This window comes from Amblyomma mixtum, chromosome 3 (assembly GCF_055824585.1).
Source record: "Amblyomma mixtum isolate Tamu chromosome 3, ASM5582458v1, whole genome shotgun sequence".
In the NCBI taxonomy this organism is placed as follows: domain Eukaryota; kingdom Metazoa; phylum Arthropoda; class Arachnida; order Ixodida; family Ixodidae; genus Amblyomma; species Amblyomma mixtum.
In genome coordinates this window covers 155,748,597-155,768,671 of record NC_143014.1, presented here as the reverse complement: position 1 = coordinate 155,768,671, position 20,075 = coordinate 155,748,597, and the positions used below count along the sequence as shown (strand labels likewise).

At 48.7% G+C, this 20,075-nt stretch overlaps 1 protein-coding gene and 1 pseudogene across 1 annotated transcript in view; one reads left to right on the top strand and one right to left on the bottom strand.

The window, feature by feature from the left end:
• Positions 1 to 20,075, top strand: part of LOC149352445 (soluble guanylate cyclase 88E-like) — a 204,853-nt gene that overhangs the window by 107,323 nt on the left and 77,455 nt on the right. The window lies entirely within an intron of this gene.
• Positions 14,734 to 19,405, bottom strand: LOC149352449 (uncharacterized; annotated as a pseudogene).

The following is a 20,075-nucleotide window of genomic DNA, read 5'->3' as shown; positions in this document are numbered from 1 at the left end:
CTCAAAGTACTTTTGGCTGTTTCAGCACCTTTTTATCAGGAACTATAAGGCACAAGCAAAGAGAATTTCTCATAGCGGTTAATTAATGACATTTGCGTAACTGGAACTGGAATGAATAGCTTAGGCGCATTTGTATTTTTCTGACTAAAAAAAACATTAACATGCCGCAATTTTATTGCATCGGCAACCATAAAAAACATAACAAATGTTGCTTTTATTGGTAGCGCATAATTTTAGTTACACTTGTGTATAGCGCTGGTTGATAATTTTGCAGAAAAGTGCAGCACTCTGCGAATAGTAGATTTTAAGAAAAAAGTGAAATAGAAGAAAAATAAAAATAAAGATACTAAAGGAAATTTAAAACTTAATTCGGGCTCTAATGCATGCTGCGTCTATATTTAAGATTCCTTGCAAATTTTATAGCATTAGATTGTATTACACGTGCTGTGCAGCCAACTTTTGAAACTCATTTTCAAAGTCTCACCGCACCTTAACACCACACAAATGATAATATACTCGATTCTTTGGATATATCCGGCGGCCTCGTTCCCCGCGTTTTCGCTGCTTTCCCCTTCGGATTACATTCGCACCGCGCAAGGGCTCATTTATTCGCTGTCATCTTCAGTGGGAGTAAGCTCGTGGTTACACGCTTATTCCATACTTCCCGTGCGTGTTCCCTACTTTCTAAAATTGTGTGCGATCCTGGGGACATCGGGAACTACTGCTGGCCTTTTTATATGTATTGACCTGTTGTTTCGGGGCCCCTCTATTTTCTGTGCCAACTTTTGAACAGCTTCCAGCACGATCATATCAGTAAAAGCAGCCTCCTTTAACCTCGAAATGGGCAAGTCGAAGCTCTACTGCCTGAGATCTGTAGAGGATTTTTTTTTAGCATTTATGTTTTGCAGTCGCCCTTTTAGCACCCTTCGCGTGGGAGGAATCACAGGATAACAGTAGCTTTCTTGACCGGGAGCAGAAACGCCAACAAACATGTCCATGACAGAATGTTAGCTTAAGGTCTAATTGCAGAGTGTTAATGACAGGGTAAATGCTACGCCTGATTTATTACGTTCTAAAAAATTTAAAATATCAGCCAAGGCACCGTCATACATAGAAAATTCACATGACGGTTAGCACTGGTTGATTGGGGATTCAGTGACAGCTGTTAAGGTATTTGTACTTTACCCTAAGTTGTCGCAGAGAATATGAGGGAGACCTCACATCTCTATAATTCTAGGGCTCTGTTTTCAGTTTTCCACACAAAGCTGCTTTTCGTACAGGGATGCTCGCCAGTTCGCCGTTCTAGAAGCGCGGTGCCGCCGATGATCCTCTTCTCGGGCGGCGCGTTTCACAGCAGCTCTCGCAGATGGACCGTCCAACATTCCTCAACTATCGACATATCCTTCCTCCTCCTTCCACGATAGGTAACCACTTTCATGGTAACCATGGCGCGCCGTCCTACACTCTCGTCATTACCTCCTCCTATCGCCTTAGTCTCCTTAGACATACATTAGTTGCGGACGACCTAAAAAGAAAAAAAAATAATAAGCTGCCCTCCTTATTATTCTAGTGTAACTATCCTCCGGTTGGTTCCCATGGCAACGATGTACCAGGTGCGCCTTCTCACTCTCTCGCCATACCTTCCTTCTTTCACGGTAACCACCTTTCCGACGGTTGCCGTTGTAGCCATCTTGTAGTTACGCCTTCCTACGCTTTCGCCATTAAAACGTCTGCAATGGTAACCCTCCTCGTCGTTCCATGTAACTACCCTCCCAGTGGTTACCGTGTAAACCGTGGACCGGGTGCGCCTTCTTACGCTTGTGCCATACCGTCTTCCTCCAAGGTAACCATATAGGGAACCCTCTGTTCTCCCTATACCCCCGTCCTTCCATGGTAATTACCCTCCGAATGGTTCCTACGGTATCAACCCACTGGTTACGGATTTCTTCGCACGTGTGGCACCTTCCTCCTTGCACGGTAACCACCCTCCGAGAGGTTACCATGGCAACGCTTCCACCGGTTGCGCTGATGACTACGACGAACAACGACAAACAACAACGACGCGAAACCCAGGAACGAGCGCTCAACAGCTACCGCTGTAGAAACGTTTCTTTTCGGCGACTAGCACGAGCAAGTCGTCTACGTGTCTAAAAGAACGTACCTAAAAAGCTAGGCAGTATTTAACCGCGGTCATCCTCAAAAGTCCAGCGATAGAATTTTGGCAATGCTAGGGCAAAAGTTGGAGTCCGCCATTTTTTCTGGCACGGTCGGTTATAGCTTCGTTTGCCTAATGGGGTTCAACGTCCAAAAGTTTCTCAGATATGAGGAACGCCGTAGTGAACGGCTGCGGAAGTTTCGGCCGCCTGTGCTTTGGTAGCTTGCATTGGCATCGCACAGTAAACAGGCCTCTTGAATTTTGCCTCCATTGCAATTTGACCGCCACGGCCGTCATTGAACCCGCATCTGTAGGGTCAGCATCCGAGCGCCATAACCCCTGAGCCAACGGGCGCGGCCTGTTCATTTATGGTAGGATCTTCTTTGTGGTCCCAATCAGCCAAGGTGGGCCGGGCCAAGCTTTGGAATTTTGCAAACAGCAGAAAATGTTTTCTACATTCTAATCATTGCAAAAGCACAGATTGGAGCTGCGTATAAGACGCGATTAGCGAGGAGTGCCGCTGGAGGGAGCAGACGGAAGTTGATGGAGACGACGCTCTGCAATGCACAGCGCGAGATCGTGGTGCAATTTAACACGAGCCGTTTTCGCATGCGACACGTCCTCGGGAGCCATGGTTTCTTTGATGGAGTCATTGAAGTGATGGATGTTCTCAATAAAATGAAATTACATACATTTTGATGTGATATTAACGACACGGTTGGGGTGTTTCTGTACTTGCCGCACAAGGCAATAAAGGAGAAAAAATGTGGCGATAGCCTAGTGGTCTCCCGCAATGCCTTGTAAAGTTGATCTGTGCGCGCATCCGCGGGGCCGACTCCCATTCGCGGATGTGATTTTCTTTTCTGCGCCCTTTTTTCTATCTAAGCATATTCTTATCTTGGCATGGGTGAAGGTCAAATTCAGATAGCGAGACGGTCACGTGGTGTTGAGAGGGGTTGGTGCATCGAGTATTGCTATCTATTAAAAATATGTTGCATAAAACTGGTACCGCGCACGACTCAGAGCGCGCTATCTTTCCCTGGTGAAAGGCGTGGTTATCAAACGTAGTAACAGTGACATTCAGGCCATACTCCAACAGAGCCATGAAACCGTCTACCGAGAAGCCTGTTGCTTTTCTAAAGCCTGCTACACCACTGTCTTCAAAGCAGCTACGCACAGACTTAAAAAGTGGCTGATGTGGGATGGCGTAGAATAAGACTGACATATAAACACAAAAACTAAATCCAAATGAATCGTTTGTCTGCATTAGAGAAATGACGTCCTCAGAGTTATTTGTTCGCAAAAGGGTCCCCGATCTACCACACGTTTAAGTGCTTCTGTAGACTGAGGCTGATTTCGTGTTGCCAGGTTCAAGCCTTACTTGCCCCTTGAGGCAAAAACTGTCTGTATTAGTGTTTTTTGAGTGTGTTAACGCTGGATGGTACATATAAAAGATGGCGTCTTCATGCAACCTGGGTGGTGCCGGTTAAATTAATGATTCCACCGATGGTAGCACCTGCCATTGTAGTGATATATTTCGCCGTGCTAGTTGCGTGTCCCACCAGGCATCGGATCCAGGATCACCGCCGCATTGCCGAAGGAGGAAGGAAACGTGGACCGGAGACGGGGAGTAGGGGAAGTGAAGGAAAAAACTGTATTTACATAGTTACATGATTATTTACATTATTTACATAGGGCGGGACTGAGAATGGCTTTCAGTGGAAGGGGAACGTCTTCGTCAACCGTAGTCGACTGGAGCTAGCAGGCGTCACTCGGCCACACTCACGGCCGAGTTAAATATCGTTCGGTTTCCCCAGATCCCTGGCTGGGGAATAATGGTCGACGAGCACTGTCCAATCGGATGGACCGAAGGGGACGTTCTTGTTACCACCCACGGCTGGGCAGGTGCGAGCTTTTCCACTCTCTCGCAGCTGGGTCGATGAGAGGGGGAGATGCCGGCTCATCCAGCCCTGCGGGAAAGGAATCTCCCGAAGTCTTCCAGCAGGTGAATGAACTTGCCTCCCCGCCGATTGCCCAGAACGCGAGTCGGGGACACAGAATTCTTCAATTAACCGCCAGCGTGACCGGCGCCGGCACGTCGCCTCCGCTGTGGTCGCTCGGACAATACCTCCGGCGCGTCTCCGGCCTTCGCCGCTTTAGTGGTCACCTCCGCTCAAGGAATTTCGCTGGGGTTACTGCTGACAATGGCCCTAGACATTCCTGCTACACTAATCCGCTGAGGCTCGGAGGGGCATTCCAAGCATCCCACTTCCCATGGTCGTCGCGAGGTTGTCGGCCTTGTTGATTGTTCACGGTAGCTGCTTGATCGGGCCCACGTGGTCCGAAGTACGGTCACAACAGCACGTCCGCCGCCCGAAGAGGTCTCGTAGTGGTTGCAGCCAACGCTGCTGCGCGCAGAGACCTGGAGTTGTGTCCGTTCGGCTTTTGGTCACAGCTGGGCCCAAAGGTTCTTCTAGCTTCGTTGACAGCTGTAACGAGCTCAACCAGCAAAGTCCAAAGCCCAACAAGCAGAAAGCGCCAAACCGACTTTAAGAACTGCCAAGCTGTTTTCGGTCAACAAAGTCTCTTTAGAGAAAATGAGCTGTCGCGTGAAATTTACGTCCTCCTCCGAAAGTTTCCAAGTCTGACCAAACCAGAATACACAGAGCTTGTTTAGCCAAAAGGGAAAATTTCCTAAAATTTTGGGGGGGTGCCGTAGCACGGTTTATGTCACAGAAAGCCACCGCCCGTGAGAGCACAAAGGGAAGGTGGAGCTGCTTGTTCACATTGTTCACATCTCAGATCATGTTATTTTCAAAGAAAAAATAAGTAGTATTTTCTTGTGAGGTGTGTTCTGTAGTGCGTTTTTCAATTTAGTTTTTCAATTTAGTTCTATTTTCTGGTTGGTTGCTTGTTCTTTGTATAACGATGTTAAAATAACCATGTTCTACTTGCTTCTTTTTCCCACCCCAGTTATGTAACCCCCCTCACATAATACTCCAGTCGGAGCCCGTGAGGTATTTGAATAAATAAATAAATAAATAAATAAATAAATACATACAAAACAGACAAAAATGATTCCCGCTAAAGCAAAAAAAAAGAAAATACAAATTTGCATAGCGGAATAACGTCTGGGGAGTCAGGAAAGGGCATTACACGGGAAAGCTTCGGCTGAGGCCATCAGCGTTGCCATTACTCGCACCTTTCGGCAACGCATGTGAACTGAGTCCCGCAATGCCAAGCTCCGAAATTTCGCTCTCATTTCGCATAGGAGAGTGTAATGAACAAAAGACAATAAACAAGCATTAAACTCAATATGAGATTATGCGTCATATCCGCCCCATGCGCGGCCGTGGTCCGACAGCTGCTTTAGCAGATGAGACATTACATAATGCTAGGAATTTCAGCTTGCATTTCTGTACAGGAGAGTTAAATGAACAAAAGAAACAAGCATTCAACTCAAGACGGGATTATTCCTCGAATCCGTCTACAAACACCGTTGCGACTCAAGGAATTTACTGGTTCCTATTTTTCAGCCGCCCCCTTCGCGGCCGCGGTCCGATAGCTGCTCTAGCAGGTGCAACAGGACACAAGGCTAGGAATTTCAGCTTAGGACCCTTAACTGTTCCTCGTCCAAGTCTCGTGGTTCTGAAGTTTGGCTGACGCTCAGAAAGCAGAACGCGAGAAGGGAACGGACGAGTGCGAATGCCGTGCCAGCGTATCCGTCTCTCTCGGATCGGGTTCGCGCGTTGCGTTCTCTTGGCTTGTGTTCCCACGGGGCGGGTGCGAACTCTTGAGCACCGAGGTGCCAAATTGGGGCGGCCACGCGGTTCGGATTTCAGTCGAGCAGTCAACAAGAGCCGCACTTTTCCTTTAATTAACTCTTCCCGTTTGGCCACCTCTGTGCGCTGCCGCTCCGTGGAAACCCTCTCAGTTGGTTTGCGTGGCGCGTCACTAGCAATCGCTGAACCGTCACAGGTAAAGTCGCTGGCGTTCGCCTCATCATCAGTTTGTAAAATTGCCTGTTCTAGCTCACCACCGCGAGAATTTATAAGGCTTACAGGGCCACGTTTGCCCTCTTCACCCGCGTGCTCTGCTGGCGCTGCGAATTCTGGAGCCTTCGAACTGGTGAAGACCTGCGCAGCGTTATCTCCAAAACTAAGGCCCTTTTCTTTGGGCAGCATATCCAAGCGATTTGAGAAAATCGAGGGATGCTGCATAGGCAGGTTTTGGGAGACGGCTGCCTCGGTCAGACGCAGCTCGAGCGGGCTCTCGATCGCGACGCGAGCAGTAAGTTGGTCGTGTTGGATACCTTTCCTATCCTTATACTGGCGGTACAGCAGGCCAGAACGGAGCTGGAAAGGTATGCTCTTCCGTGACACACCTATGTGACTTTGGTGACTCAAGTTTTGTACGGTTTGGTCTTTCTCTTGCTCAGCGGCGAACGTTTTCCTGTCCACACGAAGGAGTTTGAGAAAGCCATCTGAGTGGGGCAACACTAGATTGGTATTCAATTCCTCACCTAGCCCCAGCTCATCACTTGCGCCTGATTCGGAAGACTCACTATAGCCTGTACTACTGTCGGTACTCTTTACCCCTGTGCTATGAGTGAGTAAGTCCTGCGCTGGCTCGTCATTAGGTAACGTGGAGCCGTCACGGTTTAAGTCGCCGGCGTCCGCCTCGTCGACAGTTTGCAATAAAGCCTGTTCTAGCTCATCACCGTGAGAATTTATCAGGCTTACAGGTTCAGGTTTGCTCTCTTCAACTACGTGCTCTGCTGGCGCTGCGACCTCATGAGCCTTCGAAATGGTAAGGACCTGCGCAGCGTTATCTCCAAAACAAAGGCCTTTTTCTTTGGGCAGCATATCGAAGCGATTTGAGAAAATCGAGGGATGCTGCTTAGGCAGGTTTTGGGAGACGGCTGCCTCGGTCAGACGCACCTCGAGCGGGCTCTCGATCGCGACGCGGGCAATGGGCAAAGACACGCTGGTTTCAGTGGAGCATAACTAATTTTCGGGTGTTTGGTCGCGAGCGGCTGTCGTTCCCTCATCGTTGAACTGATCATTGTTTCGAGGCAGCGCTGAGGCGCATTCCTCGCTTACAATAGAACTTGCAGTTGCCGCTTTCAGCGCGCGACTGCTTTCTGGAGGACTACCTTTTTGCGCTGCGCCTACGCCTATCTGGGTTGCAAGGACAATCTGTGCGGCATCGCGCTTTTCAGCTAACGCCGCTCTCTGGCCTGGAGCCCCACAGTCGCTGTCAGGTTTGCCCTCTTCAACTACGTGCTCTGCTGGCGCTGCGAATTCACGAGCCTTCGAAGTGGTAAGGACCTGTGCAGCGTAATCTCCAAAACAAAGGCCCTTTTCTTTGGGCAGCATATCCGAGCGATTTGAGAAAATCGAGTGATGCTGCTTAGGCAGGTTTTGGGAGATGGCTGCCTCGGTCAGACGCACCCCGAGCGGGCTCTCATTTGCGACGCGGGCAATGGGCAAAGACACGCAGTTTTCATTGCCGACATTAATTTCTTTTCGCGCCGAAACCTCCTGATTTAATGTCGAATTCCTCTCGGCGCGCTTCGCCTCTAAAATTTGTTGCAACTCCAAACGCTTTAGAGCAATTTCTTTATCTAACCTGTCAGCCTCCTTTTTAGCGGCTTCCTTGAGGTAAAGGCGTTCTTTTTCAACCCTGTCGGCCTCCTCCTTGCGTTCTTTTTCAACCCTGACGGCCTTCTCCTTAGCGTTCCTGATTCCCTCCTGAATGACTTCCCAGGTCTCCCAAATTTTGTCACCCTCCTCCTTAGCACCACATTCCCTAATAGCCTCAATCAGCTGCGGCTTTCTGTGACTTTTCCTGGCCTCAATACCCAGCTTTTCACACAGCAACATCAACTCTGGCTTCTTTAGCTTGCTCAAATCCATGGCAACTTCCGAACGAGGACTTTCATAAAATAAGCTGCTACGTGAAATGCTTAAGCGAGCACGTGCAGAAAAACAATCTACAGGTAGTGATAAATTTCCAGAGTTATCAGGCCTGGCAGATTCTTAAAGAAAGTCAAGCGCTCACCACTGCTGAAGCCAGGACCAAGCGTGGAAGATCCCACCGCTGCCACCAGTTGATATGTTTTGCCGTACTAGTAGCGTGTCCCACCAGGCATCGGATCCAGGATCACCGCCGCATTGCCGAAGGAGGAAGGAAACGTGGGCCGGAGACGGGGAGTAGGGGAAGTGAAGGAAAAAACTGTATTTACATAGTTACATGATTATTTACATTATTTACATAGAGCGGGACTGAGAATGGCTTTCAGTGGAAGGGGAACGTCTTCGTCAACCGTAGTCGACTGGAGCTAGCAGGCGTCTCTCGGCCACACTCACGGCCGAGTTAAATATCGTTCGGTTTCCCCAGATCCCTGGCTGGGGAATAATGGTCGACGAGGACTGTCCAATCGGATGGACCGAAGGGGACGTTCTTGTTACCACCCACGGCTGGGCAGGTGGGTCGCAGCTGGGTCGATGAGAGGGGGAGATGCCGGCTCATCCAGCCCTGCGGGAAAGGAATCTCCCGAAGTCTTCCAGCAGGTGAATGAACTTGCCTCCCCGCCGATTGCCCAGAACGCGAGTCGGGGACACAGAATTCTTCAATTAACCGCCAGCGTGACCGGCGCCGGCACGTCGCCTCCGCTGTGGTCGCTCGGACAATACCTCCTGCGCGTCTCCGGCCTTCGCCGCTTTAGTGGTCACCTCCGCTCAAGGAATTTCGCTGGGGTTACTGCTGACAATGGCCCTAGACATTCCTGCTACACTAATCCGCTGAGGCTCGGAGGGGCATTCCAAGCATCCCACTTCCCATGGTCGTCGCGAGGTTGTCGGCCTTGTAGATTGTTCACGGTAGCTGCTTGATCGGGCCCACGTGGTCCGAAGTACGGTCACAATAGTAGGTCTGTGGCGCATCGCTTAACCGCTGCACAACTTCGCCAGGAGAGGTAGGAGGACTTCCAGGGCTCTTTAAATGCTAACTAGAGGAAAACCAATTCGGTATATATGGGGAATAAAATACTGCATGCGCCTAACTTTATTGCGTGTTTTCTTTTTACAAATTGTACATTAGACATTATAATACATGGATACCCGCGTGCTTTTCGCTTACGATCGTTAAATATTATATAATTGAATTTCCTCTTTCATTCTGTTTCCGTTTCGATTTCATCAACCGAACGATGGTTGTGATGTGTAGTTGACGTTTCAGTAAAAAAAAGTGAGATATCATTGCTGATAGATAGTTTTAACTTAACATAGGGTTTCAACCAGCCTGCTTCAACAGCTGGAATCACTACAAACATCGTATCAAAAGTTACATTGCCGTTTTTTTATGTGTGTCTCACATCGCCTAATTATCAGCTACATGGCGCTGCCGTCGTTTGGATGAAGAAACCGAGATTCAAACAATGTCGAAAACAAATGTATTTTAACTATTATTTAGCTCTCGTAGGCGAATACCATGGGATGCATCGTTTATAAAATTTCTAGCGCCTTGTTTGAACGAAGAAAGCACGCAAGCAAAAATTTTCTACCTGTCGTCATTTCGCCCACTAGCTACCGGGTCATATTCCCAAAGGCCCTTTCACATTTGTCGAAAAATCCAGTGAAGCGGGTTCCGCCGCTTTTGATGCCGACCGACACGGAAAGCGGCGCGGTAAGGCCGATTGGTATAGGGCCGATTTCTGCCGTCGCTGATTGCATTCCCGCGCAGACATACATGGCGGCACCCTTCCAACCGGGACCCGTCGCTTCAGACTGAATTCGTCGTTGTTGCTGCTTTTTGTAGCGAAAGCTTCAGTACGGGACTTCGGACTTCAATGGCGGACCGTGCAGGCTTGACCTTCAAATGACTGAACTTCGAAAGCAAAGGGAGGGCGCATAGCTGCCCTCTTGGAACAGTGGACACCTCAGTCTTGCTTTAAGTTACATGGTGGTAGTGACAGATGTCCGCTGCATGCGTTGGCATTGAAAACTTTGTGGCAGAAACGCGACACTTTTGTTCAGAGGCGTTGACAACGTTTTAGACTCCAATGATTTTAAGGAAAGGGAGTAAGCATAACTGGCTCCCTGGGTCACCATCGCCCGTCTCACGGCAAAAACGGCCAACGCTATGCAACTCCTCAAAAGAGTCACTTCCCGGAAGGCTGGCATGAGAGGAGAGCCTAATCAGGCTCGTCCAATCCGTCATCATCAGCCACGTCGCGTACGTTTCAGCCTACCACAGATGGCTGCAACACGAACGCAACAAAATTAATGTAATCATCAGGAGAGCGTACCAGGCGGCGCTGGGCCTGTTCGAGTCCACGAGCACGACCCGCCTCTTATAACTCGGGATGCAAAACACACTCGAAGAAATAGCCGAAGCGCAACGGACCTCTCAACCGGAGCGGCTGTCCACGACCAAATCCGGGAGGAAGATACTGGACGACCTGAGAATAAGACACTCGAACGAGGCGGAGACGAAGCTCCCCGTCCCCGAAGAGGTCCGACGCCAGACCAGAATCGACCCCATACCCAAGAACATGAACCCCGAGTATAACAAGGGAAGAAGAGCGGCGAGGGCCAAGGCTCTCATCGACCTGCACGCCAACGACGAGCACGCGCGGTACGTGGACGCGGCCGAATACCAACGGAACGCCTTCGCAGCGGTCGTCATAGAGGCGTCGACCGGCGCCACGAGGACGGCAGCGAGCGTGAGAAGCGACGGAGCGGAACAAGCGGAGGAGGTGGCCATCGCCCTGTCCATCGCCGACGCAGACTGCTGCACGGTGCTGAGTGACTCGAGACAGGCGGTGCGAAACTTCGCCGAAAGCCAAGTCTGCAGGGAGGCCGAGCGCGTACTACTAGCGACTAAACTGCAAGACAGAAGAGTAAGAACCAAGTGGTTTCCGGCGCACGCGGGCGACGCGTCGGAACGCAATGCGAACCACAATGAAACGGCACACGCAGCGGCGCGAGCGCTAACCAACCGCGCCCCGGCAACACACCGTCCGACGTGGTTCGGAGCCAAGGACCGCATGACCGACTACAGCGAAATCACGAAGGCCTACCGCCTGGCTCGCAGGACTCTCCCACCCCCGCACCCGAGGCTGAGTCGAGCGGAGGCGGTACTACTGAGACAGCTCCAGACCGGATCGCTACCGAGCCCGGGACTGATGCATCGCATGTACCCCCAGACCTACCCGACCGATACGTGTAGAGTCTGCCGGAGGGAGCCGGCAGATCACACGCACATCTTGTGGGACTGCATCAGAAATCCAAAGGAAGCAAGATCAGGAACAATCCCGCCGCGGCTGGAGGCAGCCGCGCAGAGCAACGACCATGACCAACAGCTATGGGCCGTCCAGCAGGCCCTCGGGGCGCTCGAAAGGCAGGGACCCAGCGAGCCGGCAACGGCGAGCGGAGACCCGCGCCGAGTACCGGCAGCCTCGTAGACGACGTAGGCCCTCGTCGGGGCGCGCGAACGCCCAACTGCAGGCACAAATAAAGTTTGCTCCAATCCAATCCAATGGGTCGGGACACCTGAATCGCGTTGATATTTTCGTGGGGTGATGAGCGAGACGTAGGCTGCATGCGTTAGCGCTGATAACGTTGTGGCAGACACGCGGCACTGCAGCATTAGGCCATAGCGTGCATTGTCAGAGCGAACTCTCACGACCAACCATTAACTGCCACCTGCCAGGGTGGAAGGGTGGGGGCGCTGCCTATCCAGTCTCCGGAACGCACTCAAGGTTACAGACGCCAAGCCGCTCATATACGCCACAGCTTTCGCTCTCTAACCAGGTTCGCCAGTAGTTGAACTGCACCGTTTTATCACTGCGTTCATTGGCTATTAATGGGGCACCGGTCTCCCACTTCATCTCACCTCGTTGGTAATACTGCTGTCACACGGGCACTTTCGATCGCGATCGAGTCGATCGAAATCGAACTCGATGCAGATCCGGCGTTGCTACACGGCGAATTCAATCGCGATCGACCGCGATCCTGCTTGAGCGCATGGAGCACGATCGAGGGGATGCGTTGACAAGATGGCGGCGCCCTGCTCGCCCGCTTCGGAATAAATACATGTCACCGCTTGATTCTTCGACGCGATAGCTCACTCAAATGGTAGCGGTTCGCTTTTATTTCGCAAACTCTCGCCCACGCGTAGAGATTTAAACGATAACTAGCCCCTGTTTTTCAGATAATTTGGCGATTTTCAAGCTCTTAGGCCTAACTAAATGCAGTGTGTTTACCTCGCAAGAGCGACACCTGGCGAAGCAGTTGTCTTGCTTTTAGTCAGTTGTTACATTTTCTACTATTTGCAGTTTTTCTTCTTGGAACGAAAAAAAGGCTTGCAATGCACTGACCCTAGCTACCAGTAATTACGGAAGAAAACTTCTTCATCACAGAGTTGATGTGCTTTGGCGCCTTGTCACTAGATGGCGCTACCGTTCACGCGTGCACCGAGCGTTGTTTTGCTGCTGTTCGCTATCGAGTCTACTGCTGGTTGCAGCAGAAAGTAATTAAGCTGCTTTTTCTGCTCATAGTTTGAAATTTTCACAATAAAATTTTTATTTACGATTGTTATTTTTAATTTATTAGAAATCGATAGCGATGACGACAGTAGGCGCAGCGCCATATAAAACATGAAAGTGATATGTTTGTTTTATTTTTTATTTAGAGTTACGATTCTGTGGCTTCAAGCGTTAAGAGGAGCTTCAGTGTGTTGACAATAATGGTTCCCATCCTGACAACCAGACAGCGCCACTGGGTCGAGCTTATTTATCGTTGCATATCTGTTTGCATATACTTAACTAAAAGTAAGAATGTGAGAAACGACGCAACGTCTCGCCGAATACCAGCGTTCAGCGTGCGTAAGCGTGCACACGCTTTAGGCCCGCAGACAGCGTCGATTTATGCTCTTTTCTAACGATATCTGCGTACACCGCGAGAGGCGACGTAGTGGCCATGAAGTGCTTGGAAAAGCGAAAAACACCAGCAGGTCGGCGGTTTCGCCTCGCCGGGCGTCAACAGACGAGAAAAGGAACCAATTTCAGCCGGCAACCGAGTTTTTGGAACGGTGTGAACGGGCCTTATATCGGGGTTAGACTTGTAAAATGAGTTTCAAAACTTGGTTGCTCAGCATTTGTAACAAACCTCATGGCTATAAAATGAACAAGGAACCCTAAGGATACTCGCAGCTTGCTTCAGAGCTTAAAACTAGTTTAAAAGTTTGTTTAGGAATTTTTGTTTTTATTTTTTATACAAATGTACCCGTTCTTAATATCTACTTTCCCCAGAGTGTTGTAATTTTGTACGAAAGCAGCAACCAACGTTTTACACATGTGGAACTATAACTATGCACTTCCAACAAAATTAGATTTATGTTTATTTTTATCTGTCCGGATGCAGTACAACTGCGACTTGTGAATGTTTTTTTTTTAATCAGAAAAACACAAATGCACCTAGGCTATTGATTCTAGTGCCAGTTATGTAAATGCCATTATTTAACTGCTCTGAAAAATTTTGTTTCCTTATGCCTTATTGTTCTCGAGAAAAAGGAGCACAAACCTCCAACAGTGTTGTTTTGAGAAAAAGGCGAGTATAGTCGACAACCGTATTATTCATAATAACTTCCCTTGACAGAAGAGCTATAGGAGGACTCCTAGTGGGTCAAAAATGTACTGTGAACAAGGTCAGATGCCAAACCTATACCAAAACCTGAGTTTCTGATCAAAAGCCTCAGGGCATTGATTTTTGTATGTATCCGAAACGGAGAGAACACGCATAGGCGCACCAACCTTTACGCTCGACGTGACGAAGAAGCAGGCCAAGCAATTATTTTTCGAAATCGCATTTCCGAAGTGCAATACATTTTCTGAAAGATGAAGAAATTCACTATTAGATGATTACAAAGTCTCATTATCGAATTTTTTGACAAAACAAAGTCTCTTCCCACATTAAAGGGCAACCAAAGGGGTTTTAGAACTCGATGTGTTTAAACGGGCCGAATGTGTAAAATATGCGGGTAAAGCCTGCAAAATCATTTTGCTCTACCATTTGCAATGGTCTCGTAATCCTCAAATAAAGATGCGTCGGCGCACAAGGTTCTCTCCAGCGCACAGCAACACGAAGAGGTCCCGATAATGACATCACGTATGACGGCGTTGCGTTTGAAGAAACAGTTCTTTCATGGAAGAAAACCAATCCCATCGAAGGTGAAGCTCACGAAGCATTGTTTGGCGGCATCGGATGACGCACAGCAGCATGCAGGCGAAGGACGCGGACATCTGAAATTTCATCGATAATACGTAACTATGAGCTTCCTCGCATTCTCCAACGCAGTCAGAAGAAGGCTTAACATCGCCGCGATTTCAATTTACGATTATTTGACTATTTTAAATGCCAAGGCAAAAATGGTTTCCATGCTTTACCTAGAAGCTTTATTGATTCGAATTCTTGGCTAACATATAATTCTAAAAAAAAAACATTCCAGCTTTCCTTTAAGCCGGAGCGCGGGCCGGCACGGCGGCGACTGCCTTCACGAAGCTAGCGCGTAGGTCAGAAGGGGTGCAGCGACGTCACGGTGGCGGCTGCGTAGAGCCGTGCAGAGGTTCACAAAGGGCCATATGGGGGGGGGGCTTAAGCAGGCTTAAGTGTCTAAGCAGGCTTAAGTGTCTCTACACGTAAGCACGTAAGCAGGCTTAAGTGTCTCTGTTCACTTTTTTTTTCGCTGACTAAGGTTCTGAATGGCACATGTGTCTTGTGGGTATTAGCGGCAAAGAACACCGACAGGCTGGCTTTCTTACAGTTCTCATTGCGGGAGATAGTTGACTTTGAGGCAGATATAAACTAGAAAGTATTGAACTTGATGCACTCTCGCGCGCAACCAGCAAATGTAAGAGAGACAACTGGTGAGTGTTCTTTGCCGCGAAAACGCACGAGTGAAGGCGCACCGCATTTGCCGCCACTCTCACCGGCTGCCGTCAGCAGCGTGTGCTCACACCGAGCGTTGTAAAGGCGCCGGCTGTAACCAAGCCATGTTAAGGTGCGTTTATACTTCGACTTGTCGGTGAGGTCGCGCAGGCTGCAGCGGGACCCCATGAACACCAGGGGCGCTTGAGCGCCGACATGCTTCCGGCTTAAACATTCAAACAATTTCTCGAATGTCTCAGTTACAGGAATCATGGACCGCCAAAGACAAGTTTAAGAGGAGTAACACTAACTGCCTAGCATGTAATATGAGAGAAGCTAACAGCCACAGAAACCAAGGGGCACAGGGGATTTTTTAAATTTATTTTTTTTTATTTGGTGGTGTTGATCAATTTAGAATATTACTGAACATGTGATCGCTTAAAGCTAATTGATTAGAAAAGCAGAAGAAAAAACAACCACTGCCGCCGGTGGGATCCGAACCCACGACCTCCGAATTACGCGTCCGGTGCTCTACCTCTGAGCTACGGCGACGGCTATAAGATCTTCTGCTTTCGGGGGTATTTATGTTTTACAAGTAACCTAACCTTGAGAGTGTTCATCAGCGCCACCTACGTTCATAAGCGGCGGACGTAGAACGTCCTGAGTTACCGCAGGTGTGACGTAGAACGTCATCGAACGGAGAGGGTGGAAGCTGCGTGAGAACCCTCTTATGCTTCCTATGGCGTCAAGGCTGCCAGAACCGAGGCCCTCGCTAGCAATTAAGCAAACAAGGGAAGGGGAATGAGGGGCTCGTTATAAATATGAGAGAAGCTAACAGCCACAGAAACCAAGGGGCACAGGGGATTTTTTAAATTTATTTTTCTTTATTTGGTGGTGTTGATCAATTTAGAATATTACTGAACATGTGATCGCTTAAAGCTAATTGATTAGAAAAGCAGAAGAAAAAACAACCACTGCCGCCGGTGGGATCCGAACCCACGACCTCCGAATTACGCGTCCGGTGCTCTACCTCTGAGCTACGGCGACGGCTATAAGATCTTCTGCTTTCGGGGGTATTTATGTTTTACAAGTAACCTAACCTTGAGAGTGTTCATCAGCGCCACCCACGTTCATAAGCGGCGGACGTAGAACGTCCTGAGTTACCGCAGGTGTGGCGTAGAACGTCATCGAACGGAGAGGGTGGAAGCTGCGTGAGAACCCTCTTATGCTTCCTATGGCGTCAAGGCTGCCAGAACCGAGGCCCTCGCTAGCAATTAAGCAAACAAGGGAAGGGGAATGAGGGGCTCGTTATAAATATGAGAGAAGCTAACAGCCACAGAAACCAAGGGGCACAAGGGATTTTTTAAATTTATTTTTTTTTATTTGGTGGTGTTGATCAATTTAGAATATTACTGAACATGTGATCGCTTAAAGCTAATTGATTAGAAAAGCAGAAGAAAAAAAAACGTGCGGCGGCAGTGGTTGTTTTTTCTTCTGCTTTTCTAATCAATTAGCTTTAAGCGATCACATGTTCAGTAATATTCTAAATTGATGAACACCACCAAATAAAAAAAAATAAATTTAAAAAATCCCCTGTGCCCCTTGGTTTCTGTGGCTGTTACCTTCTCTCATATTTATAACGAGCCCCTCATTCCCCTTCCCTTGTTTGCTTAATAGCATGTAATATAGGTCTATAGGGCTGCACATCGAAAACGAAATTTGGCTTTTCGTGCCAAAATAAATGCCACGAATGGCACTGCGAGCAGACAGCGTTTACATATCGTTACCAAGTCTTCAAGTTACTTATCTGGAGAGGATGCAGACAGCTTTCAGAAAACAGTTAAAATTACTTCACCTGCGCCAGGATGCCTTCAGTGATGCGCTCACTTGGTTATATTTCCTGAACTAAAAATCTGATGGGTCGCTCCTGAGTTGTCAAAAATAGGTAGATTAAGCTGTGCGTCCGCAAAACTTTCCGTATGCTATGGACCCACCTTGCGCATTCTGCCGCCCGTCCTCGCTGCGACAGTTTTAGTTGGAAGTGGCTAGCATCGCGCCCGAGTAGCACTACTGTGGGACCACCTAGTCACAGCAGGAAAAAGCTCCTGAACTGTGTGCCGTAGAAACTATGTTTATTAATGGCAGGAATGGATGCATTCGAAGTCTCTTTTTTATAAGTGTATATCAAATGAATCTAACAAAAGTGGAAATTGCAGTGCAAAGTTGGAGAAGTACTTCGCCAAGGGGTCGTTCTAGGACGACATTGTGCGCCGTACATAGTTAGGCTTACCAAGAAATTATTCAATTGATCTAAAATACGATGGATATTTCTCACGCATATCATTATGGAGGCGTGAGATTGCGCAAAATGAAAGTGAGTACAGTAATTTAGAGTGAGCTATCGCGTTGAAAAATGCAGCAGCTACGCAGTAATGGGTCCGAACTGGGCGGGCAGGACGCCGGTATGTTGTCAACACCAACGTTTAGCAGTACCGTTAACGTCGACTCAGAAACGACGCTTAGTCGAACGATGGCCTTATTTTCCTGTGAGTTTTGCGGCGCAAAATTTGACGGAGATGAGGCCGACAATTTTTGAGTCTAAGGAACTGGCCTTGGTTAGTGCTGTGAAAAACGTGTGTGAAAAATTTGCATTAGCATGTCCCATATAGTTGGACGTTCTGCTATGTTTCCTTTGGAAATGAAATACCGATTGCTTGTGCCAGCCTAGTTCACAGCTTAGTATGCAGTTGTCACGCAAAAAAAAAAAAATTGCGATTGAAGGCATGATCACTTGCTAATCCCTTCACGCCTTTACCCTTTTATGAATTTTCTTTTGGGACTATCCCAAAGCAGTGCCATGCTGGTTTATAACTTTGATGTTGTTGGGTTGTAATAAATATTGGTTTGGCTTTGGGCTAAGTTGCGACCTCTTGTAGCGGAGAATGACTTCCTTCGCCACAATTTTTAGGAAAGCGAAGAGTTTCAAGAAGTAAAAGCAACTGTTGTCGTAAATGTACACCTGCATTTAAAAAAATGTGCAATAAAAAAGAACTCAAAGGTACACAAAGTATTTAATACACTGAGTGAGTCATAAAAGAAAAAAGATTTGCAGGTTAACAAATGTTATGCCTGCAGTACCCTAGACCGGATGTTTCAAATTATTCCATACAAATTTTTCTTTTAAAAACGGTGAAAAATGCTGGGCTTTCCTCCCTTCATAGAACATGTATCTGTGACTGCCCAATATTCGCCTTGTGCGGTCAAGGCCACAGTGGCCCCATTTTTTTATCGCACAGACGAGTCACACAATGTACATAGCGGTATCTTTTTTTTTATATTAAGAAACAAGCTTCATGATGCTCCGGAGAAGTAAAGTTGTGAGGCATACTTGTGCCGCTTGTTCGCTGGTGCGTGCCTTTACTCGACTTCATTTTGAACGGCTTTTTTTTGGAGGCCTGGGTGTGGTTTAAAGCCGCAAACCAAGTGCTGGCGAGGGCTTGGCGAATTACTGTGCCCTTCAGGATCTGGTCGTATTTGTCCACGTTTCCGAAGTTGATTTGAAGGAAGTACTTTTCGTTGAGCATGAGGGTGATGGGTGCCTTGGAGGTGCTGTCGGAGGCGAAAAGCTTGAGCTTGGAGAATGCAGTGGTTTGCCGTTCCACGAAGTGCCTAGTCGGAGCGATACCGGGTGCATGTAGTCGCCTGCGCATACGCCGGAGTCTTGAATGAAAGTTATCCACACCGCGTGCTGCAACTCGTCGTCCAGGTTACTGAAGCAGACGATCGGAGCTGGCTGCATCAGCCTTCCATGCGGGCTGATCTTGAGCTCCATCCTTGGCAAAAAGTGGGCCTTGTCGACGAGTGTTACGTGCGGAACCCTCACCGCAGGTCCGAGTAGTACGCTGCTCCAGCCGCCGACAGAGAACACTTGCTTCTCATACTCAGCGTCCACGTTGTCGACCTTGCCTTCGTCGGCCTGTGCGCACGACAGCTGCGGGGGGGCCGCTTTCTGGACATCCTTGACGTTTGGGCGCGCCGCGGCCGCACCTTCAGTGACGACGCCGACTGTCTCCGAAGCGCTGCCGTCATCTTCGTCACTGCTGTTGCTGCTGGAATCGCTGCTCGAGTCGCTGGTGCTGCTACCGCCACTGTTGTTGGTACCGCTGCTATCGTCGGTCTGGCTAGTGCTCGAGTACAGTTTGCAAAGCCTGAGTAGCTCAGCATAAAACTCACTCATGGGCATCTTGGTATTATCGACCCTAGGCCTGCCGCTTGTGGCGGCAGAGGTCTCACCACAATCGGACTCTGATGACGCCATGCTCGAGTACGTACAAGAGGAAAAGCGCTCACGTTGCTGGCGACGCCGAGTAGCGACCGACAATTCAAGTCTTCGGTGATGCCTCTGGTCTCCCGGACGCAGGGCGCTGGCATCAAATGCGCAGATTGCGGCTTCCCTGCTGCCACGGGAATGGCGTCTGTCCAGCGCCAGACGTCGTCGTTCACTTCTGCTGCCCATCAGATGGCTGTATTTTTATGATTAAGTGGGGGTAGTGGCCATATGCCTTTTCGCTCTAACACCGTTCATCCATCCTTCGAGCGGAACATGTCTCCTCTTTTTATTTTTTTCTTGTGTTCGCTGAGGGCCTGAGCGTGGATTCAGAGGCGATGCCATGTTACCGCGTCCAAGGTTATTGCACTGCTCCTGAAAAACGTGTAAGCTGGGGTGAAGCTTTGATTTGCCAAAAAATTCGATTTTGGGGTTCTGCGATCACGTGATGGGGAATTTTTTATCTTTTCGAAAATATATTAAACATGGGTATTAGCTATTTTAAAATAATTGCTTTGTACTTCTTCTTGGTTACGTCTCCAGAAAAATGGGTCCAGCTAACAGGACCCCTTTCGTTGCGTCGTCCAAATTGTCAGCCTATGCCCTATTAATACTCCTTTTCCTCTAAAACTCCTAATCATTCCAACAGTTCACCGCCTGT